The following is a 25,951-nucleotide window of genomic DNA, read 5'->3' on the forward strand; positions in this document are numbered from 1 at the left end:
AAGCTGGGCAATTGTTAAGAAAGGGTGCTTTTAACTGACAATAGAATTACCCAAGAGAAATACAAGACGGGACTTATGATAAGAGGAAGAATTAGAATCCATCATATTTTAATATGTCTAACACATTACCTTGCAAAACACATAATAATCAGCAACATTTATACACAGGGCTTCTCATAAATTCCACATAATAATCTGAATTTCATAAATTCCATATAATCCATATAATTCCATATATATACAGAATCCACAGGCTAAGATGACTTGCTCAAGTCATAAACCTAGCAAGTATCTGAGCTGGTATTTTTTTTACTCTGGATCCTAAAGTGTTGTTTTCTTTCTTTTCTTTTTCATACTCACTGAACTATACTGCCTGATACTTATACCATTACGTAATATAGACTACTATCTTATAACTACTAGCATTCCCCCCCAATGAAGGAATGAATGAAGTAATAATGGAACCAAGAGTAAGCACTTAAATATTTATTATAGCTTAACACTATTACAAAAATGTGTAAGGAAAAATGAATAGGCAATTGAAAAAATACTTTACAGTACTTATTTTTCATAGAGTTGCTTTAGGATTTAAACGTAAAATTGAGACATTACATGAAGGGTCACTTATAAAAATTCAAGTATTAGAACAGCTTAATTACAATCTTAGAGTGAAAAGAAAAATAAAACATTTTAAGAATTGTAGGAAAATTCTGCTTTCTAACATGGTTATGAAATGTTACACTAAGGTTAATGAGAAGTCTAGCAATGGTGTCTTTTATAATATGAACAGATGGCCAATTTCCAATTAATTAGAAAAAATCATATTTATCACCAAAACTATAATCAACAAAATTAAAACTTGCTTTGAGATTCAGAAGCCATTCAGGATCCTGTAATACTGTAATCAGTATTTTTGTCATTTACAAAACACCAACTAATCCAGATTTAATCATCATTCTCTCTTTTCCAGCTGTACCAACAGTTGATGATATCATTCTTTCTATTCCCACAACTAAAATATTCTACTTTTCTAGCCTCTTCATTCCCTCCATCATAGCTAGCTTTGTTCTATCCTCACTACCACCCCTTTGCCTCACAACTAGATCATGACTTCATTCTAACCCACAGTGTCATGCTTCTAAGGCCCCCTCTCTCAATTCTACTGCCAGACTGTACATTATTTTTTATAGTCCAGAACCTTAAATAGCTGCCAACTGCACAGCACATCATTTTAAGAACTTAGCCTAATTTTCAAGGTGTCATAATCTAACCCAGTTTACCTTTCCAAATTATTGTTGATTACTCCCCTAACAAGCACCCATGAAGGAATCATCCAAATCTGTGTACTCAATTTAACCAAACATGCAGTGCTTATTCTTACCTCTTATTTCTTAGAAATTACTACAACTAAAATCATCATCATCATCACCATCATCATCATCAAAAGCAAACATATAAATTACATATTATGCACCAGGAAATGTCATAAGTGCTTTGGACATTTTAACTCACATAATCTCTGCAATAACCTTGTGAAAAGATGATATTTTAATCATTCTCATTTTGGAGAAGGTCCAAGGCAGTCAAGTAAGTCATGCAAGGTCACACCGCTAGTAAATTGTAGAGCCAGAATTCAAACCAGCAGTTTGGTTCAAGATTCTATATTCAACCACTATCTGTATGGCTCTCGATTACCAAGTAATACAATTTCTTTATTGTCAACCACATAATCAGCTATGAATTTCACATATGCTCCTTTATATTTTTAATAAGTTATGAAATTACCCATGTTTTATTTCTTTGAGGAGCCGGAGCCCCAAATAAGTGTCTCTAAGGAAGACCATGTTATTCAAAAAGTAAATATTATAAAAGGCAAAGACTCAAGAAATATGTTTAGTCAAAAATGTATAGAATTAGATCTCCTGTCACCAACAAAGTCCTCTGAGCCAGGACTTCCTGCAGCAAGAGTGTGAGAGAATATAGACTGGAGCGTGAGCTGGCAGAGCTGCTTGCACATTTCTCATCAGAGGCTGCGGGGCAGCTCTGCTTGCAGAAAAGGCCAGAGAGTCCTAAAACTTGCTTCGAAGCTATAGTTGCCCAACAAGTATACTTATTTAGATTATAAGTGGTAAATTAATAAAAATAGCTATCTAATGACTGATATAAAATATTTATTGTAAAATTTGAATATTTACAATAACAGAGTGAGTCCATACATTTTTTTACTTCTATTATGCTCTCGAAAGACTTTATTAAGTCATGGTAGCTATGACCTCAAATATCAAATCATAAAAGTTCCATCATGTATGATAAATATAATCACCTGCCCCATAACCCCTTGCTTAGATTGAACCATACACAAAATGTCTAATATTTGATAGATTTTGACTTTCAAAAATGGTAATTTTATCTGATTTTGTGAAATATAAAGTCAAAATGGTAAAATGGAAGTAATCAGCATTGAACACAATGCATTCAAAATACATTGTTCCTTTCATTGCCTTTTGTAGACAAGTTTATTTGCACTGAAGACACAGTAATTTTCTACTTCCTTCTTTGAGAAGTGATAATAAAACTGTTGAATAAAAAATCAAATCTAAGTGTTTACATTACTACTGTTTTCTGGCCCACTTTATACCTCAAAGTCCTAGAAAGGAGAAAGCTATGAGACTTTTATTGGGGGAAGGGAGGTCCCCCCTTAGTTATTAATGGTTACCGGGATAAAACAAAATTTGCTTTTTTCCAAGGCAGCAGGAATGATTTTTTTTTTGCTTAAATTGCTAAATTTATTCCCCAGATATACATCTTCCCTAAATAATTAAGCCACCTGTCAGACCTGGGACACACATCTGCACCTTTAAGGAAGTCCCTCTTCATCAGAAGTCACTGGGGGAAAACCCTGACACCAAAGTGCAAGTGAAATGTTATTAAGTTACTAGCACACACCACAACCTATGCTTTCTTTGAATATATTTGAATGGCTATTTATAAAGTTCTCAATTCCCAAATTGTAAATAAATCTCTAGGGGTACAAGTTCAACAATTAAAATATTTTCCCCTCAGTGATATGCTGGCTACTAATGGCCAGGTAGTATCTCAGTTTGTGGCAAAGCATACTTAGTGATGCCCAGAGTTCATCACAATCTTGAAGAAAGTTTTCTGCAATTGTAGATGCCACAGGTAAACATGGGCACAAGAAGTGCTTAAGAACTCAAATAAACAATACTTTTCCTAGATATTAGAACCCAGTTTACCCTAGTAATACTTTCAACATTTAGGTGGAAGAACATCATTTTCCTCTACAGGAATATCTTGGCTCTACATGGAGTTTTACAGTTGAATACGTTTTTGCTCATGTTCTTTCACAGCAAAGTCCTATATTCCCTTCCATTGCTCAAAATAAACACTTTCTGCCCTGGAGTAGAGTTAATAATCAAAAATGGAAGGAAAAATAAAAGATTCTTGGAGTAGGAATGTCTCGATACAAAAGAGGAGACATTACATTAATACCAGTAGTTGATGTGTTTCTCTTTGTGTCTTAGGCCTGATTTTTATCTTAGCAACCAGATGAAAAACTTCTCAAGGTCAAGAATTGTGTCTTATAATCCCTGCAAGAATTGTGTCTTATAATCCCTTCAATTGAACATGAAGTGGATACTCAATGTGTGCCTATCTAATGATTGAAATGTAAATGATAAAAAGGCTATTAAACAACAGTAGATACAGAGAATCTAACATAGCATATTAGTCAGAAAAGATAATTTTCTTTCTCTGGATTAATTTTCCTGAACAAAATGGAAAAAAATAATGAGACTCTTTCTCACAAAATGTGCTTGGAGTACCATGGCCTCCTATATTGCCCATAATAGGAATGCAGTAAATTCTTGTGGTTTTGAACATTGATTTTCGATAAAGCATTGTGTAAAATTACCTATGACCTAAAATGTTCACAAAATATATTTTTAGTGAGAACTTATAAATATTCATGCACACACATCTCAGTGAGTGTGTACGCACACATGCATATTTTCTAAGTTACAAAAAGGCACTATCCTTCAAATTTCATCAGCCAAGTTATACATTAATAATAACTTATCATGGACAGATTTATCAAAAGGCAATTGTTCCTGACTATTCCTCATTTTTCTTCAACATCTTAATTAAGTTCACAAAATTTTTCCAAAGTCTAACATTATAAAGAAATATTGTTTGTCATAGTTGTCATAGACAATATTACTTAGCAAAATAGCTGTAGTTTTGATATCTAAACATTAATTTTTCTTTCTGATCAAAAGCTCCCACACCTGCTTTTGTTTACAAGTAAAATCAAGGAAAGAGTAATCTATTGTAATTAGGTAGATATGTTGATCAGAGTTGACTTAGTAATAAAAAGGTATTTGAAACAGACTTGAAAACAAAATAAGAAGGACCATTCAAGATAATCATGATACTAGTATATTTTCAGTAATATGTAATTATATCGTTTCGAGAAATCATGTTCATCAATAACATATACACCATCTATGTTTGGTATGTATGGCTTGTATAGTATGTATTTGAGGGTGCTAAACAAAATAATAGTAGCATATTATCTGATGTATCCTGATGTCCTATACTAAGGATATAGTGTAGGGATTCTATAGGAGGGATGGAACTATTGAAACACCCCTGGACACCTGAGCTATCATGACACAACAACTGAACTCCCAAACAAGGCAAAGGTCATCTGGAAATAAAATAATGTATAGGTGATGCAATTATCTTCAAGGATTTGTCCAAATAACTGGAGAATAAAACATGAACTTCCTCGGGGAAGCATTTGCTAATCTCCCTGATAAAGTTTTAAGTATTTATAGCACAATATATATCTCTTCTGTGACACCACAAATATAATTTTATGTTTATTTGTGTGGTTCTTTTAGTAATGTCTAGTTGCCCAAGTAGAGTCACCTTAAGTTCTCTGAGAGTAATTTCCATGTCCTTTTTGTGTGTGTAGGAGTAAGGGTCATAATTGTATTACTTCAATGGAAACAGTGCCTGGCACATAAGAGACAGTCAACAAATAATACTGTCAAATTTGTTGAATGAATGAAACACAGGTGAATGTTGAATACTAGAAATGTAAAGTAAGTTATGGTATACATGCTACAATTAACACCATGAAACACAAGTAATCACCAAGTGGGAAGCCTGAAAATAGATCCCTTCCTATTCTCAATATTCATGACTTGAGCAATGGGAGAACGCATGGAAGAGATGGTTAAGGAACCAGAAGAACACTCAGCCTTTAGGACAGGGGTATAAAGGAAGTCAAGGAGAAAAAAACTGTCAAGAGTGAGTGATGCACCAAGACTAAGTAGGTGGGAAACTGAAGAGGGTCCATCAAGTGTGATTGGAGGTGACTAAAGAGTTTAAGCAGAAAGTGTTTCAAAGTGATAGAAACAATTAAAATGGAAATGGGGAAAAATAGACTGGTGACTAAGGACTAGCAAGTTTATTCTACCAAGAAAATCAGCAGTGAAGAAAATAGAGAAATAAAGCCATGGGTTTATTAAACTGTATAAGGGACTGAGAGACATTCATAGACAGATAGACAGACAACAAACTATCATAGAAGCTTTCTGTAAACTCTATCGGTCTTTTCTGGGGGACTGAGGATAGGTGAGAGAAGAGAGATAATGAAGAATTTGATGGACAATAGGAAGAGCTCTGTGAGTCAGATGTGACAACATTTTTCTTTAGAACTGACTGTTCGTCACAAACAAATCTCATCTCTTCTTCTGAGTTTTTATGGGTTCCTTTGTTATAATCATCACTAGATTGTCAACTAAGGTAATCAGGAGACTCATTTATATCTAAATCTCCTCTGAGCCCTTCCTGACTTTCATTCAGTTTGTGTGCTACCAATAGCATGGTAATTGTCAGCTTCTACATTCTTAAGTATTTACCACATACCTGATTCCCACATTTCAATTAGTAGTGTATTTAACTTGAATGTGTACTCTTCATACATAAGTAGAAAAAAATACTTTGTGTCTAACTTGCAACAGTGGGGAATAACTTAGATACTATAAGTTTTTACCAGTACTTTAGCATTTTTTGGTTACCTTCTTCTCTTTAACAAAAATGATATAATTTATTTACCATTTATTAAAATCTATAAAAATAAATGGAACTATATAAATAATGCATTTTTCCTCTAAACATTACATGTAAAAATCTATCAGTATTTAAATTTGAGGCATTTTATAATTTTATTTGCAATGAACTCAAGGAAATAACAATTTGGAGTGAGTTGGACTGTGTGTGTTCCACACACTTCAACTCCTTCTCTTGAGAGACATTCAGATCCACTTAATGAATGCAAAGCTTTAGGGAGGTTCTTGTCTTTGACTTGAAAACATGGCCAGCAGAAGCTCAGCAGATATTAGCTGGGTGTGTTTTGAACTGGAGGGAGAATAATCAGAGTCCATTTATTCAGTCACTTTCATCTAATGCCCAGAGGCCACTACTAGTGATTTAGATTAGGTTAGAAATGTAGAGAAGTCAAAAGGTCTGATTCCACTAATGTCACATATGTCTGAAACTGGTAACTGGAGGCTTTGTAAACATTACTGTATCCATCGCTAAGCATTCGGATAATATGAGGACCAGCTAGTACACCCTTTTCCACTCAGCATTCTGGGCTTTAAGACTTTTCACTAATTTTTTATTGTCACCTTCTTTTAACCCTCACATATTTCTATCCCTTAGTTTTCTCCAACTGCTTTCTCTCCCAGCCAACTGGCCAACTACCCTCTGCCTGTAACCAGGCAAATCTGTTACCATATCAGTTCCTTTTGTTCTCCCCAACCACAGCCCTTCTGCTAGAGGAGGTGGCAAGAGGGAAGACCTCAGTGGTCTCATAGACAGACTTGCATGAGAATTCCAGCCAAGCCACTTCCTAGTTATGCAAATTTAAGGAAATTATCTACACTAATAAAAGAGAAACATGGTAATTGGCGTACGACCGCTACCCTTCCCATTGGCTAATCAGCATATCCTTATGCAAATTAACTGTCAGCCAAGATGGCGGCCAGCAGCCAGGCAGCTGGAAGCAAGCAGGGAGGCTCACTTGCTCCAGTGACTGCAGACGCCAACGTTCCCCGCCTAACTTGCCGGCCTCTGAGTTGCAACTCTAAGCAACTATGTACTATGTTGCAAATGTAGTAGCTAAACAAAACCCCAGAAACCAGCTTTCAGCCTGCCGGGATCTCAGAGCTGAAGTTATACATTGTTTCGATTATAGAACGGCAAACAAACCAGATACGAAGCCTCAGAGCTAGAGCCAGAGCTAAAGCTGGCCCAGAATAAAATAAAAAAAGAGAAAAAAAAGGAGCAGTTGGGAGCTTCAGTCAACAACCGCCAGCCTGAAAGCAGCCCTCAGCCCCTCACCCAGACTGGCCAGGCACCCCAGTGGGGACCCCCACCCTGAAGGGTGTGTGACCAGCTGCAAACAGCCATCATCCCCTCATCCAGGCTGGCCAGGCACCCCAGTGGGGACCCCCACCCTGAAGGGTGTGTGACCAGCTGCAAACAGCCATCATCCCCTCATCCAGGCTGGCCAGGCACCCCAGTGGGGACCCCCACCCTGAAGGGTGTGTGACCAGCTGCAAACAGCCATCATCCCCTCATCCAGGCTGGCCAGGCACCCCAGTGGGGACCCCCACCCTGAAGGGTGTGTGACCAGCTGCAAACAGCCATCATCCCCTCATCCAGGCTGGCCAGGCACCCCAGTGGGGACCCCCACCCTGAAGGGTGTGTGACCAGCTGCAAACAGCCATCATCCCCTCATCCAGGCTGGCCAGGCACCCCAGTGGGGACCCCCACCCTGAAGGGTGTGTGACCAGCTGCAAACAGCCATCATCCCCTCATCCAGGCTGGCCAGGCACCCCAGTGGGGACCCCCACCCTGAAGGGTGTGTGACCAGCTGCAAACAGCCATCATCCCCTCATCCAGGCTGGCCAGGCACCCCAGTGGGGACCCCCACCCTGAAGGGGGTGTGACCAGCTGCAAACAGCCATCATCCCCTCATCCAGGCTGGCCAGGCACCCCAGTGGGGACCCCCACCCTGAAGGGGGTGTGACCAGCTGCAAACAGCCATCATCCCCTCATCCAGGCTGGCCAGGCACCCCAGTGGGGACCCCCACCCTGAAGGGGCCGGGCTGAGGGAACCCCCCCTCCCCCCCGAGTGCACAAATTTTTGTGCACCGGGCCTCTAGTTAATAATAACCAATTATTAAGACCTTAAAGCCTAAGTTATTAATTATTCATAACTTTAGAAAGTTATTTTTAAAACCAAACTTGCTGATTATTGTGTGATTTGCATGAAACCAGGTGCATCAAAACCTAAAAATAAAAACACCTAAATTAATGAAGTACAGTCAGTCACCTGTACTTTCCTTCTTCCTTTGGTGTCTTTTTCAAGTTTCCCCAAATTTACCTACTATGACTGGCAAAGCCATTTCTACATCTAATTATCTATATCTATATCTGTATCTGTATCTGTATCTGTATCTGTATCTGTATCTATACCTATACCTATACCTATACCTATACCTATACCTATACCTATACCTATACCTATATCCTTATATCTATCCTCTGCTATGACCTACATTCTAGCTTCACATACTTCCCTGGACTAGTTCTATCTGCATCAGATCACTCCACTCATTTCCTTGTCCATGACTTGCAGATTTCTCATCCCCTAATGACTAAGCTCTCATGTACATGTTCAGCAAACTCAGTGCTGTATTGGAAAAAAGTATCTTAACTAAAGTTGTGATGTTCCTGTACATCTTCTGGCTCCTTGGAAGAGAACAACTTAACATAGGCTAGTTATTTAGATAAAATCTAAGCGTTTTAAATTAGTGATTATCATACTGCATTCTAGTATATCTAGTGGGGTTTTATTGCATTTGACTGTACACTGATTTTATGTGTGTAATATTTATGATCACATAATAATCATATCTACAACACAAAATTTTCTAATGACATCATCTTGATTTTTTTCTTGTATTTGATAGCTAAAACAGAACCTGAGAGATGTATTTCAAATAACATAAATAGTACCCTCATATGCCCTCTGTGAGGGAAGATACCCCTTTCTCTATGGTATAAATAATACAAAACGCTTTAGACTATAAAACTATTTAAGTGCTAAAAACTACATCCTCAAAGACATGGAACAGGAAAAAATTCATTTTTAGAGAATATTTTCACTCAAACTTTGATTCCTGAATGCATATAAACTAAAAGAAACTATTAATACAATGCAGTTTGATTGGCAGAAGCATATAAATGTAAGCCAAAAGTGAAAATAATAAAAAGGAAAAACATTAAATTAATTTCCCTGAAGAACGCTTACCTAGTTTACCTAGCTTACCTAGCTTGGAAACTGGAAAATTTATTTATGAATAACAAAAACAAGGGAAACAAAAGGATAAAAATGTCTCCTCCCTTAAGATGAAGGTTTAGCCCTGGCCAAGTGGCTCAGTTGGTTGGAGCACTGTCCTGTACACCAAAGGGTGGTGAGTTTGATTTCCTATCAGAGCACATACCTAAGTTGTGGGTTCAATCCCCTGCCAGGGCGCTTATGGGAAGCAACTGATCAATGTTTATCTCTAACATCAATATTTCCCTCTCTTTCTCCCTTCCTCTCTCTAAAAATCAATGAAATCATATCTTCAGGTAAAGATTTTTTTTAAAAAAAATGAGGTTTTACATGGAGGTTTCTTCGATTAATGGGAAACAACTGACTTGAGAATGAATACTATAGCCCCACACATAAATATAACTAGTAGCTACTTTTAAAACTCTCTCTTGAACATCCTCACTATACACTGTATCTCAGACTGTTTTAGAGCATCTCATACATAGAAAGGAAAACACTCAGCCATGCCCTTGAAGGCGACTTTGTTGCCGGTGTCACCCACGGTCTAACAGAAAGGTTTCCTCTCCCACATCAGCACTTTCTGTTGACAGAATTGGCTTTTGCCTATTGGGAGCTGCCACTGATCAGTGACTAGAAAGAATTCAGGAACTTAGAAGCTTTCCATCACTGACAGAGAGCGGCAGGCAATATAAAAATAGCTTTATACACTAAGGATATGTTGAGGCTTCTTAGCAGTGACAGGACAAGAATGGCCACACCATGAAGTTTGTCTTCCTGGAGCAAGATCGGGAAATGGCAGAATGCTCATGGGAAGCAATAAGCCACTAGAGGAGCTGTTATCAGATGCTGGTGTTCAAATGTTTATGGTGTAATCACAGATTGTAGTTTTTCCTTTCAAAGATCACAAAACATTATGTTGGTATTAAATATTATATAGTCTTTCATGAACAGACTAAATTCTGCAGGCTCAAATTGTAGATAAAAAATGATGTTTTTATAATACCAATATTATCCTCCAATTGTTTACATGGAGGTTTCTTTGATTAATGGGAAACATTAATCTCTATCTGAAAAAAATCATATAGATAAATATTATTATAGATACATATAGAGAAAATGTTTCAAAAATTAATTTTACAATCCTCAGTGTAAGTATTTATGTTAATCATTCCCAATTTGCCACCCACAGCCCTCACTCCCATAGAATAATTTTTTCATTCTGCCTTGATAAGGAATTACTTTCTCAAAATCTCTCTATTTTAACCATCAAGGGTGAATTTTATTTTCTAACAAGGACCCTGAGAAACACTATCACTCACAAAGAGTCAAAATACGAACCAATGAAACGTCCTACCACATATTTCTAAATTTTTAGATCATAGTTCACTTCACATTATGACTTTACAATGGACTCCTGAGAACAATGGTATCCTAATCTCCATTACCACTTTATTTGGCTGAGCTGTTACTGTAGCTTGATAAGCATTTGTGCTTTGCAATTTTACTATATAGACACTATATTCTAATGAGCCCAGCAAACCTTAGGACTCTATAGTTAACAGATGTTCATTATAAAAAGAACCACAGAGATTGGCCACTGATACAACATGCTGTGGAGAGGGGATGGACTTTGAAATAAGAATCCTGGGATGAAGTCCCAGATTGTACAAGTGATCCTGTACAAATCAGCTTAACCGCTTTTGTTTCTTTGCTTATTAAATGGAGGAAATAAAAACTCATTTTATAGGATTGTGTGAACCACGAATATGAGTATTTAATGAAAAAGCAAAGTAATATACTCAGCATAGTTATTAGCATATACAGGGTTTAACAAAAGTAGTTTACAGTTGTGAAATACAGAGTTTATGCTTGTATTTTTGTTTATTTATTAATTTTGTGTCATTTATTATTAACCTACTTTTGCCCACACCTGTATTTAAACAAAGATAGTTGGAATACCTATATTAAATATTTAATAAAACTTAAATAAGTTCTGAGGCCAGAAATAAAATATTAGGTATTGAGATGCTTCTGTTTTCCCACAATTATCAGCCTAAAATAAAAATGATTTGGGGAAGCTATAAATTGGTTAGACCTGGAAGGTCACTTGTGAGTAAGAATATACTCCTCATTCCTCCAACACACTTACCATGTCAAAGTCCTATGCTTAAAGAACTCATGTTATTCTATATCACTCATTTATTCATTTACTAAACAAACATTCATTAAGAGTTTCCTATGATCCAGACACTGTTGCAAGTACTGGGGACAGAGCAGTGAACAAAATATACCACCAATATGTCTTGGCAACAATAATGTCATCTCCCAGAATTTAGTGTGCATTTCTTTCATTGAAATATTTATTTTATCTTCAGAATATATGCACTGCTATGTTCATAGCAGCATTATTTACAATAACTAAATTTGGAAACAGCCCAAGTACCCATCAGTAGATGAATGGATAAAAAAGCTGTGGTACATTTACACAATGGAATACTATGCAGCTATAAAAAGAAGGATACTTTACTCTTTCAGATAGCATGTAGGGACCTGGAGAGTATTATGCTAAAGGAAATAAGCCAGTTAGAGAAAGTCAAATATCACATGATCTCACTTATATGTGGAATCTAATGAACAACAACAACAAAAAAAACACCTGACAAATAAAATAGAACCAGAGGCATGGAAACATGGAACAAACTGAGGAATATCAGATGGAAGTGGGGCAGAAAGAGATTAACCAGAGAACTTATATGCATACTATATGCATTGCCCATGGACACAAACAATAGCATGATGAAGGCCTAGGGTGGGGTAGGAACCAGGTGGAAGGGGGCAATGGGGGAAAAAAGAAGGGACTTCTATAATAGTCTCAACAATAAAGATAAATTTAAAGAAAAGAAATCTTCATCATTTTATCTTCTACTCTTGACCCTGTATCTTTTTAACCTCTAGGTCAGGGATGGACTTATGGAACATTGTCAAAGAGTTGGCACACAAGGTCCCATTGACATCCTTAACGTCCTTCTAAGAATGGAAAGACAGAATTTTACACAAAAAGGAAAACCAACTATCTGGTCCATATAATTTGTGTTTCTAGAAATTATAGAATACTACCAAACTGCATAAAAGCTACTTTTAAGGCCCTATATCGCCCTGCTTGTGGAAAATAATTCCTGCACTTATGCAAATAAAAAACCTAAAGTTGAGTAAATACTTATTTACTCATTTCTTTAGACAAAAATTACAAAGTAACTACTTTCTGTCTCAGTCTTTAGAATGAGTTTCCTAGTGATCCTTGCATAATTAAATACATAAAATAATACCATCCAGGAAGAGAATCTAAATTTCCTGAGAGATTTCTGACCCTATTCTTATACTAAAGAATAGTAAAGAAGATCAGACAATTTCTAATTATAGAGAGCTTACAATCTATTTGGGGGACTGAGATATTACAATGGGAACAATTAATAAAGCCAGTATTAAATATATCAGTTTTATATTTTCTCAATAAAGTGTTATTTGGGTGCTTATTGTCAAATCACAATCCAGAAGTGCATTCCAAGTATTTTTGTCCTACAAAATGAGGGGTTTAAAAATGTACAGAAGGGAGAAAGTTCTCTGATCCACTGTGTTCTTGGAAACTTCAAAGTAACAAACCCTCTGGACGTTAATAAGACATTCTTATTAAAGTTAAATATCCCAGTGAAATAGTCTAGACCAGCGGTTCTCAATCTGTGGGTTGCGACCATCGGAAAACACATATAGCATATCAGATATTTACATTACAATTCATAACAGTAGCAAAATTACAGTTATGAAGTAGCAACGAAGATAATTTTATGGTTGGGGGTCACCACAACATGAGGAACTGTATTAAAGGGTCGCAGCATTAGGAAGGTTGAGAACCACTGGACCAAATATGCACATAGGAGAAGGTCTGATAATACACACTGTGAAGATGAACAGCTTATCATGATTCTCATTCATTTGGAAAATGAAATATACATTTGTTATAACTTCACTGGCTTCATATATAATGTATTTTTTTACTATTTTTAAACACACGAGACCCGTACATTTTTTAAAAATGAAAAGTACCTTGGAAATGTTCATTTGTTAACTAGACCTGGAGGAGTATAATCACTTCATTGTTTTTTAAAATTAAGAAGCAGATCCCCTTTGTAAAGAAATTAAAAGATAGATACACATGAGAGTGAGGCCCATTGTTTCATACTTTCATATATTCAACAAATATTGACTGAATGCCACTCTAGTCTTTGGCATTGCAAATATAATATGAGTAGGTTTAAATTACCCATTTTTCAAAAGAAATAAACCAGAAAGAAATTATTTTTTTTTAAAAGAAGCACAATGTTCATATGGCTGAATACAGAAATGAAGAAATTAGCCTCATAGTCAACCAGATGGTACATTGGGTTTTGCTTGGTTGAGACCTTCCAAATGGAATACCTAAAATATTAATAAGGCAGTAAAATGATTTGGAAGAAATACTTTTACCATATTATCTCTAAAGAGATAAATTTATTGCCTGAAGGTGGCCAGTAAAATAACTGAAATTGTTCAGATGAGCCCTGAGCAAATTGATATTTTGGATGCCTGACTTGGGAAAATCACATCTTTTTATATTTGTTAATCATCATTTAGAACAGTTGTTCTCGTTTAGGAGTAAACCTATTCCACCCTACCCCACCCACACTCTTTAGGAGGCATTTGGCAATATCTAGAGATACATTTGGTTGTCACAACAGGAGAAAGGGTTTCTACTGGTATCTAGCGGGTAGAAGCCAGGGATGCTGCTAAACATCCTGCAATGCACAGATTAGACAGCACAATAAAGAATTATCTGACAAAAATTTTTTCTCATTATAAAAAATTATTTTCTCATTATTATAGAGAATTATTTATCAATAATTCTCATTATTATCCTAATTTAGGATGTCTAAATGGTGATGAAAAGCCAAGGCAAGAGTGATCTAAAGAATTTCAGGCCAATTGAACTTAAGTGCTCTGACAGGTTTCAACAGTATTTTATTCTCAATCAGCAATAGTTTTACACTTAAAGTCTAAATATTAGACCAAGTCAAGCAAGTCTTTTCATACACCAAAGTTAAACAAATTTCAATTATAAAAAAACAGGTGCTTTATTTAATCAGACTTAGAAGTAGCATGCTACTGAAGTATATATCACAATGCACTTGCCAAAATCTATAATTTTATTTATGATGCATTTAGAACACTGTAGCTCACTGTCTCTTCTTGGGAACAAATTAGAGTTCTAATAGAATCCTTGATGATAACCATAAAACCACTTTATATATATGTGTACATACCTTTAAAATATGTTCACCCCTGATGTGCTCCAATTACTACCACATCCTATGTACATGAAGAATTTTGACATCACTGAAGAAACCAGCTGAAGAGCAATCAAGATGTCATTACATACTTGATTCAGAAGACCAAGACTTGTTTCTACTTTGATAGTATCAAATAGACAAGTATTAAGTTAATATTGTCCTATATAATAGAGGTAATATGCAAATTGACCATCACGCCTTTGCACAAGATGTCCACCCCCATGTGGTCAAAAGATGGCTTCCACAAGATGGCTGGCAGGGGAGGGCAGTTGGGAGCTATCGGGCTGACAGGGGAGGCAGTTGGGGGGCGACCGGGCTGGCAGGGGAGGGCAGTTGGGGGCAATCTGGCCGGCAGGGGAGCAGTTATGCATTGATCAGGCTGGTAGGGGAGTGGTTAGGGGGTGATCAGGCAGGCAGGCAGGCAGGCAGGCGAGTGGTTGGGAGCTAGCATTGGGCCTAAACCAGGCAGACATCCCTTGAGGGGTCCCAGATTAGAGAGGGTGCAGGCTGGGCTGAGGGACACTCCCTCCCCAGTGCACGAATTTCGTGCACTAGGCCTCTAGTTATAATTATAATCAACTGAAATGAGCAGTTTTTTATTAGTGCCTATTCAGAGGATTGACATAGATACAAGTCAGGTCCAATTGCAACAATCTAGGCCTCATGTATAAGCAAAAGGCATGCAAGCAATATTCATCTGTGTGAATTTTGTTTAACAAACACATAGTACTTACAAGGCACTGTTATAATAGCTTTGAAAATATTAACTAATTTATTTAATCCTCATGCAAATCCTATGAATTAGATGCTATTATAATCCAAATATTTATGAGTAAACTGATATATGGAGAGGTTAATTCTCCCACCCATGTCATTAGAACCTAATTATATCTTTTCTACATTATTGTTACAATTGCCAACTGGTCATCTACCCCCAATCTTTTTCCTTACCATCCACATTCTATTCAAAGAGAAATATTTCTACTTTAAAAGTGTTGCCAGAGCCATTTTCCTATAGCATATCTACTCATTAACTTATCTGCTTAAATATTTCCAATGACTTCTGATTTCTTTTTGGGTTATTATGATTAAAAACAAGCACTAGTATTTTTTAGCAAAAATAGCAATTTTTTTCTTGCTCACCTGCATTAATCATTTTACCTGTGTTATCTTATTTAAACCCAGCTGTTGTGGTAGGGAATTCTGGGTAGGATACAATCTGACCCAAATCTACACCTTTTCCCATGCTTCTCTGTCTTTGTATAGATTGATTTCTTCCTTTAGTGACTTTCTCTCTCCTTTCTTTCTGACACAGTCCTACCCTTCAGCTCCTCCAGAGCTAGGCATTCTATTCTTTGTGTTCATAACACACCTCAAGCAAATACTGATATTATAGCATTGATTATGTCATATTGTAATCTATTGTTCATACACCTGTCTCCCTTATCAGTATTTGAGAAACTCATTCCAGATTTGTTTACGTTTTTGACATGTAAAAAAGTACTAAACAAACTCATTGAATAGATGTCTCAGAAAATCAGGAAAAGAAATTGGTTTTCTGTTGTCAATTTTGAGCAGCAGGGAAACCCATATCTACTTCTTTGATCAAATAAAAATATTCTGTGCATGAGGTGAAATTTCAGGAGTCATTTAAAAAATGGAAAAAAATACTTGGCAGGTTTAAGAGAGAGTATTTCTGTTTTCAAAGTAATGCTTGGGAAACAGTACAAGAATGAGTGTACAAAAGAAAGCACTGTGTTGTTCTCCCTTGGACAAAAAGAGAACTAAAGTATAAAAGATGAGTGAAACAGTTTAACACACTCAGGTAAAATTTTCCATGTGCAAAATAAAGGTCTCTGAATGGATAAGACCGGCAATGGCAGACATTCAGGAAGAAGAGTGGCTTCCTTAAGTTGGAAATGAACTTGCATATATCAACTTCCATAACACTCCCATGGAAATATTGTGGTTCAAAACTTTTAATTTTGCCTTTTTATTATTACTATGCATTTCTTTTTCTCCCAAATAGGAAATAAGCCCTGTTCTCCACTTATACATGGGTTATTAGAAATAAATATATTGAAAAAGCTTTTGGATATTTCCTTACTACCTTTACATAATCATATTGATTTCACTAGGATACCATAAAGTAATCATACTGTTGCTTCCTCATTATTAATGCACAAATTGTTATACCTGAAAATGAATATGAATTTCATTTTCACATCATCTTTTTATATTTGACATCTAGTGTTAGTAAAGCATATAACATCTACAATGTTTGTATCATGTAAGACAATATAAATGTAGGTACTAACAGATGATTCATCTTGTAAACAGACAATGTAAACTTACAGTATCGAGAAATACTGTATAGTACAGTATTTTAAATTTATTTTTTCTTCATTATAATTTTCTTAATAACATTTTCTTTTCTCTAGCTTATTTTATTATAAGAATACAGCATACAATATATGTAATATATAAAATATGTGTTAATTAATTGTTTATGTTATTGGTAAGACTTCCAATCAACAGTAGGATATTATTAATTTTTGGAAATCAAGTTATACACAAATTCTCAACTGTGCAGAAGTCTGTGCTCCTAAGCTCCTCATTGTTCAAAGGTCAACTATACTCTGTAGTCTACCCAGTGCAGATTTTGATATAATTAATGGCCAATATGTGTTTTCTAATTGAATAGAAATCACAAGTGAAGCTTATGAAGAGGTAGTGAAAATATGCTGGAGTACACTTCAAGGTAAGAAACACAAAATTACTTTGTATTCTAACCTCAGAAAAGGCAGTAATGTCCCCTCAAACTATTCCCACTTCAGCTTTCCCTACAATAATGTAACAATATTTCTATCACACCTTTCTCTAGAACTCGGAGTGCCTATATCCATTTTGTTGATCTATCCTACGTCTCTTAAGAAAATCAAATGTTCAGGATATTGCTGACCCATAGTAGAAAAAGCAGCGAGTGCATGTTAAAAATAAAACTGCTGTTTGCACTTCTGAGAAGTAAATTACACAACAAATGCACAGATCATGCATTAATACTCCTGAAAGTAAAATGTTAACACAACATAATAGACTGCTCTGTAAGTACATATCCTAATATATAAAGAGCCAGGGTCCATCACAACCTAAACATCCAGATGGATGACTGATCACCAGGCTAGGGTCCCAGCCAGCACAGCGGAAGTCAGTCCTGGGTCCTAGCTGCCCATGGTGCTGCGGGGAGAGGGAGCTATGGGAACAGAGCCATGCTGCCATTGAACTGGCCTCTGGGTCCCTCCCCCTGCCCTCTGGCTCTGGGGAACCAGAGCCATGCTGCGATTGGACTGGCCTCTTGGTCTCTCCCCCCACCCGCAGGCTCTGGGGAACCAGAACCATGCTGCAATCTGGGAATCTTGGTTCCCCCCACCCCTCGGCCTGCAGGCCTGGAGAACCAGAGTCATGCTGCAATGGGACTGGACCCTACCCGAGGGGTCCCAGATTGTGAGAGCATGCAGGCTGGGCTGAGAGACCCCCCGAGTGCACATATTTTCATGCACCGGGCCTCTAGCATAATATAAATGAGCTGAGCACTATTAATCTTTAAGGATGATAGAAGGATATTTTCCCACCTGTGCATATCTGTATAAAAGATACATAAATTTATTACTGATACTCAGCTGTTCAATAGGAACAATTAAAGTAGTATTTGCTTTCAGAATTTCAGAAGCTATCTAAAGCAATCTCCAATAGAATCCTAAGAAAGAGAGTACATCAAAATGAGTTACTAAATAGTAATAATCACAAAAAATGATCCTACAAGTTCCCCATCTCTTCATACAGGCAGAATGCCTGAGATATTCAGTAGTGGCCTCAAGATAGCCCTATATCATTAATATCTAACACTTAAAATCATTAAGGTTTTCCCAAGCAACTACTTTTTATCTCACAATCTGATTCTCAGAAAGCTATTTTGAGCTATGGGGAAAAAAAAGAAAGAAAAAACCTTTAAAACATATTTCATGCTCTGTCCTGTCAAGTTAGTGTTCAATACAAGTTCATCAAAACAAACTCTGAATGCATGAGGATCCCGAATTTTCATTTCAAAGGAAGGAAATGGAACAAAAGAACTCAAAGTATACATCTCGGAGAACAGGTACCCTGGATGAGTATAAAGGCCCCTATGTGAAACATGATTCAATTTTTTTAACATAAAGAATGAGCACAAAATAAAAGGCTGACCGTCTAAGAAAATAGGAACATAGGGAACATCCACTACTCTCTAGGAATTCCAGTCTGTGACTCATTGTATAGGTGATGTCCATGGCCAATGCATTAACAGCAAAATGTTTGCTGGGATGCTCTTTTTCTAGAAATGGTGAGAGGTTTGTACTGAAGCAGCCGCAGTATATCTATCACCTATTCCCCTGGAAAGCAATCTCTAAAAGACTGGCCGTGGTGGTTACCTTTAATAAGCTAAAAACATTCAAAGAACATAGGACAGAACGTGACACACAGTAGGTGCTCAATAACTAGTATAACTTGTTTATACAACATTCTTGGCTCAATAACAGTATGTTCTGAAGAGTTAGCAATATTTTTTTGTCTAAAAAATCGATGACTTTTTTTTTTTTTAGAAAATTAATCATAATCATTTTAAGCTGACTTTTTAAAAAATGGGATGGTTAAAAGCTCTCCTGGTTTTCTGACATGGGTTATATTGGACAGTGTAAGAAAAGCTTGAATCAACTATAGTAAAATATCTAAAAGGTGAGGTAGCAAAGGTGTAAAAAGAATGTAAATATATAGCATGAGCCACAAACATGAGCTACTTTATTTTTAAAATGCTGATAATACATGGGCATGTGAAACTATTAACAAATATACTAGTAGCTATAGAAAAAAGTTCCATTAGATCTTGAATATTTTATAAACATTACAGTAGTGTGATATCAAAGATATAATTTGGATATTAATAGTAGACATAGTATATATGTAAATGAAGCCAAGTCATACTATGCTGGAGTCTAGCTAAAAGGTCACTAGCTCATACATTATTCTCCATCACAAAATAGGCATGTAGAGCCGCTCCCTTTCACAAGAACCCCAAAGGCAAATAAATCAATAGAACAGGGCAATCAATAAACTATCTCCTAAACTATCTCTCTCTTCATTCCTATCACACTTACTGGATTTTAGTCTGTTGCATAACATTGTTTGTGCTTATAAGATATTAGGTCTATATTATAGAGCCTTAGAATTTTCTCAGGACAAGTGTCACCTATAGTAATTCAGGTAGCTCACTGTACTGGGTCACCTGATAAAGAGAGAGGAGAGGTGACTCGACCTCCTGCCCTGAGCATGCACCCACATCTTTCTGAAGGATGAAGAGACTTTTTCTACTTTACATAAATGTGCTATATTAACTAGTGGTGGCCCTATGCATCACCATAAACTTGCAAATGGGCATCTGCCATAGTGATTCCAGTACAGGCTTTGAACCATACCATATTTGGATTTAAATCCTAACTCCAACACTTACTGTAAGTGTGACCTTATCCAAGCTACTGAACCCTCTCCAACCTATCTCCATATATAAAATGAGAATAATCTCATCCACTACAAAGGGCTGTAGTGAGAATTCCAGATCTTGAGTGGCCATGGGGCATCATTTTATGTTCAGATGTCCAATATGTGATAGCTCCTATTGTTATTAATTCTACAGTTCTGTGGTAGAAACTTTCTTAACTATATGAAATTCCTATTCATTAAGAGGTTAAAATTTTATGCACTGTGTATTCAATGTTTACTAATTACAGACTACCAGTAGAAGAAACATTAAAGAATAAAATGCCAAGAATATGGTTATTAAATATTGAAATCTTAAGATCACCCAAGAATTTGGTAAAAAATATAGCCCCATCCCAAGATTGTGATTCAAGGGTACAAAATGGGGAGTCAGGATTCTTCAGCATAGTTCTCCAAGTAATTCTGACATAGGTAAACCATATTTGCAAAACTATGCTACCTGGATAGAATACTGTTATCTTCAAATGAGCTTGTGAGTAATAATTGGTAAATTATCCAATCTCCAAAAGACTGGCTAGATACATAAATATAAACCATAGGCAGAATAGGGTTGCTAAACAAGACCTCTATAGGAAATGACCAACCTCTATAGATTAAGCTCCATCGCAGTGTAATCTTGCCAAGTGCACAGGTTTTAGGTCAACAAGAAATGTGTCTATTGATATGTCTGTTTTCTATAAAATTTTAAATCTGATGTAAGAAAGTCAATAGAATCAAATTCTTTCAATACTTTATCTCACGTCTTACCAAGAAACTTTCCCCACAGAGAAGAAAAACAATTGTTCTTCCTGCCAACTCATGTACAAGGTATTTCTTTGTTAGTTATTTGAGCCTAGTTGCTAACTATGTTTACATATTACGGGTGATAATTCCACTTAGAAATATAACATGCTCCTTTAAACATGCTGAAAACTCCTAAAATAACGTTTTCAACTTTATGCCTTCAATTGTTCCAAATTACACAATTATCTTTAGTTACATGTAAAATTTTGGTAATTAAGACATTTCCCCATCACTTACCCTTAAGGTATGGAGAAAAGTGTTGCTGAGTTGTTTTGTACCTTGTGTTTGTAAAGCCATTTTGGAATCTTGAAAATTACAGAAAGTATAATCTCTTTGGCTAGATTTATAGGAAATAACTATTAAATTTTGGCTTGGTTTGAAAATGTTACCACTTCAGAAGGCATGTTATACCAGAGGTATTTACCCGCAGTCCTCACGTAAGTTCCAAATATGAACACTATTATAACAGTGGCCAAGATAATGGACCTTAGGAAATACCAACCTTTATTCCCATTCTTCATTTTATTACTATGTTGTATCATAAAGAGAGAAACATCACATACATGAGCTCTTTGAACCCCACAAAGCGTATTTACTGAGAAGCCAAACACCCAGCACATCACATGATCAGAGGGAAACAAAGATCCCTGAATCCCAATAGTGTACATGACCTGGGAAGACCTTCAATTCCCTCTTGCAACAGTGACAGAGCAATTAGTGACTCAACTAGAAGTCCTGGCCATGCTTGCATTATGAATTAAGGAAAGGAAAGGCATAACTAAAGTTCAGTATCATTAGGAAAAGTCTCATTTATGCTAATGAGGCCTTGAATGGCACAAATAATAAACAATTATATTTGTTTAAGAAATGCTAAGTTTATCTCCTCCAGAATTACTACCCTAATCATATTTTGATTAAGTCATGTCTAAAACTGATTTACATTCTCTTAGACATACCAGTGGATGGTAATGAGAAGCTGCTCTGGGCCTCTATGGTTGCAAGCTATAACTATAAGGTTTTCTTTTAATTAGGAAAACCCAGGTCATGTACAAGACTCAATTAAGTACTTCAATTATCCTCTAAAGAAAAATTTAGTAACTTAATACATTATTTTCATCTTACAGTTAACAGTGAAATAAAAGGACACGTGGGAAAGTATTAGACATGTAATAAGCATCTATAAATAGTAGAGGCCTTCCTTACCGTCTGAGAAAAGAATGTGCTCTCCATTTATGTATGGACCTTTGTTCTCAGTACTGAATAGCTAACATTATCTGAATATATCAGATGCCATTCCAGCACGTCAAAGACTGTCAGAGCCACCTGGATGTGTGTCCGTCACCAAAGGGCCAAATGACTGGCCCATCTGGCATGTGGTCATGTGACTAGCTGGCTATTTTACATACACACATCAGGCAGACAAATATAAAAGCAGCTAATTATTTGAATAAGCAGGGGAGAAGGCGAGTCAAAACAAAGTGAGAGTCTATCATATGATCTGAGTTCAAATCCTGCCTCTTCCAAAGTATGAGTTATAAGACGTTAGGTATCTTAAGCTCTCTGAACTGCAGTCTCCGCATCTGAAAAGTTAGGATAGCATCATCTGCCTAGTTCAGTTGTGATGTTTACAGATAATCCTTATAAAATACCCAGAACAGTGCCTGACCAAATTAGGCACTGTTTGGTGGGGGAGGGATGCAGGGGTGATGAAACATCAAAATAGCAAATACCTAGCTTGCTACAATACCGACTTCTGCCCATGGGCCACGAAGTTTCAATTACACTGTCCGTGCGCGCCCACATGTGGTATTTTGTGGAAGAGCCACACTCAAGGGGCCAAAGAGCCGCATGTGGCTCGCGAGCCACAGTTTGCCAACCACTGTCTAGGCATTCATAAGGTTTTAAACCGAACACTTGTTAGAACAGTTCACACAAAGTGTGAATCCAAACACAAGCTGAATTGAAAACTGCCACTGTAATACGTTAAGATACATAAACTTTGTTTCCTTTAAACTTCTTAGAAAGCTCTACAAAACAGATATCAAACATATCAATGATTTAAGGAATGAGAGCTTAATGGCTTGACAGCTTTAGCTGTCCACTGGTATTCTGATGTAAACCATTTCTTTCTAGCATAACAGCTTGCCATTACCTTTGGTTAGTGTCCTTGTCACTAATAAATGATAACTATATTGGCCTCCTAAATGGGTCACAGTGAGAGAGTTCCTGTGAAGTTTCTTGTGAGACTCATGAAAAATGTATGCTAATGCCCTTAATAGTACTTTAAACAGGTGAAAATTAGTTAAAATGAACATCAAGGGCAGTTTTAATGAACTGAATAGATAGTACATTAGGATCAGCAGTAGGTAGTGATGTTGAAAGGGGGAATAGGAGTGACCGGGAGTTTGGAAATGTCACAGAGAAGAACAAACAGTCTGAGGATGATGTGTGATAAGAATGGTAAGGTGTTTAATTGCAAAGTTTCCAGTTGGAGGGCTGCCTGTATTGCCTTGGGAATGAGGATAGGAGGATGTGAACTAGAGGGTGGTAGTGCATGAGCGTGGGTATGTCTAGATGGAGGTTATAAAGAAATGGTGGGCACCATATGGAATATCTATATTACCATTTCAAGTTGTTCTTAAGATCATCTGGCTGCACCTTGCCCTCCATTCACCTGATACCCACTCTTAGTCACTATGTAACCTTCAATGCCTTGTCTCGACACTATTAGAGACCTTGATAGGGTATTATTAGGGCAGGGAATTGATAAGCAGGTGTCAGCCAAGAAAATGGGATAATCTCTTTGTTGCTTATGAGTGAAACAGAATGTCATTTTGAGAATCAATGTATAGAGGCCATTGTTAAAGGGCTTGGGAAAAGACCATTTAAGTGGGCATGTTATACATTCACTAATGGGATCCTTTCCCTGTGATCGATCCTGTGACTTGCCACGAGTTACTTTGCTGAAACAAAGGTCTGATTGTATCACGGCCCTACCCCAAAATTTAGATTCTTCCCTGATGCATACCAAATTATATCTAGACTATAATTGGGCATAGTTTTCCTTAGTCAAATTTTCTGCTCTCACATCCCCCTCTAATCTATTTCCCACTCCTCCAATGTACTCTCAAATTGAGTAATTGTCATCTACCTGTGTATTTCCTAAGTACACCACACATTTTCACCAAGTTCATTGGTCAAATCGTTAATCTTGCTCCCTTTTCCCCATATTTGCCCATCCAGGTCTAGTCAATGTTAATTCACGTCTGCATCCTGGAGATTTCCTGCACCAAGCACTTTACCTACTCAGCTGAATTTCTCTGAATCAGCACTGGTAGAACTGGGCACGGCATGGATGGCTGCAGAAAGGTGACCTGGATGAGTTCAATAACTTACAAGTAAGAGAAAAGTCAAGAGATATTGCACAATAACTTAGAAGACAGTGGAGAAACAGGAAATTTCTCCCCCTTACCTTTGTCCACATTTGCCAATATTTATTGTTGATAGAGTACCCATTGTTTTCTTGGTACTGCATTATTAAAGGCTGTGTGACAGAACTGACATTCTCAGAGGAAACATTACCTATATTTACTCTTTTTTTTTTAAAGGGCCTCTTATATTAAATGAAATTAAAGAAAATAATATAGTTCAGTTTCGGCATTTGCTATATTCCCAGAGAAAATGGTATTGCAATCTAAGTAATCCGTCAATGCCTCTAGTGACTGATCTGCATCTCTCCCTCATCTTGGCACTGGGATTTACGGATCACTTGAAAAGTCCCTGACAACCTTTTCACCTTTTGCATGACAAAACTGCATAAATCTTATGTTTTCCTACACTGAAATGAAAATTAAACCTCTTTTTAACACACTATTTGTCTTGCTTGGCTGGTTTATGGTGAGAAAGAAGGCCAAAGATGTTTTTGAAGCAATAATTCATCAAGTATAAAGGAAGGGTATGCAAACAGCTTCATCTTACTAGGTAAGCATGTTTTTTAAATCCTCAGATGATACAACGTCTTACCTCACCAAAGGTGAAGGGGGGAGGAGGAAGATAATTAAATGGATAGAAAAATAACTTGCAAAAACCATCATCACAAAAGCATTTTTCTTGTGGAGATGGAATGTAAAAAATGGTGTAGGAGAACATTTGACAACAAAACACAGACAGGGAGGGCTTTGAAGACAAACAGCTTTCTTTTGTTTCTCTTTTATAATCAACAAGACTAAGGGATTTCCAGTCCCAGTGAAGAATTCAGTGGGAAAGGGTGAGAGCCCATCTAACATGTGACTACATACAGTGCCTCGATCCTAATGTCAGGTAATGATAATTGTATTTCCCCCACCCCCACCCCCCCAAAAAACACACACAAATAGATCCTAGAAGAATCTAATGCTACTTTGTAAAGGTTTCTGGGCTAACCTGGTTGTTCTGAGAAAGGGCATTAAATGGCAGGCCTTAAATTATAATATGATTGAGATCTTGTTTCATCTGTATGTCCTATTTCTCCAACAAAATTGAAAACCATGTCACTGCCAACCTCTTATTAATAGTTAATAACTTCAAATACTTAATTTTCTGATTTGCTTGGCAAGCAATGAATCAAGTCTAGGATGACACTGTACCAGGTATCATGAGAAAAGGATTAGCTGCCCTAACTGGTTTGGCTCAGTGGATAGAGCATCAGCCTGCGGACTGAAGGGTCCCAGGTTTGATTCCAGTCAAGGGCATGTACCTTGGTTGCGGGCACATCCCCAGT

At 36.8% G+C, this 25,951-nt stretch overlaps 1 protein-coding gene across 4 annotated transcripts in view; it reads right to left on the reverse strand.

Annotated features, from left to right (window-relative positions):
- Positions 1-25,951, reverse strand: part of ARHGAP24 (Rho GTPase activating protein 24) — a 523,018-nt gene that overhangs the window by 409,000 nt on the left and 88,067 nt on the right. The window contains exon 1 of one of the 4 annotated variants that reach the window (XM_014545981.1): positions 14,794-14,875. The exons of the other annotated variants lie outside the window; for them this stretch is intronic. The gene's annotated coding sequence lies outside the window, so the exon portion shown is untranslated. Of the gene's footprint in view, positions 1-14,793; positions 14,876-25,951 lie in introns of those variants that run through there. 4 annotated transcript variants of the gene reach the window in all.

The sequence above is a fragment of the Myotis brandtii genome, unplaced genomic scaffold, assembly GCF_000412655.1.
Source record: "Myotis brandtii unplaced genomic scaffold, ASM41265v1 scaffold424, whole genome shotgun sequence".
Classification (NCBI taxonomy): Eukaryota; Metazoa; Chordata; class Mammalia; order Chiroptera; family Vespertilionidae; genus Myotis; species Myotis brandtii.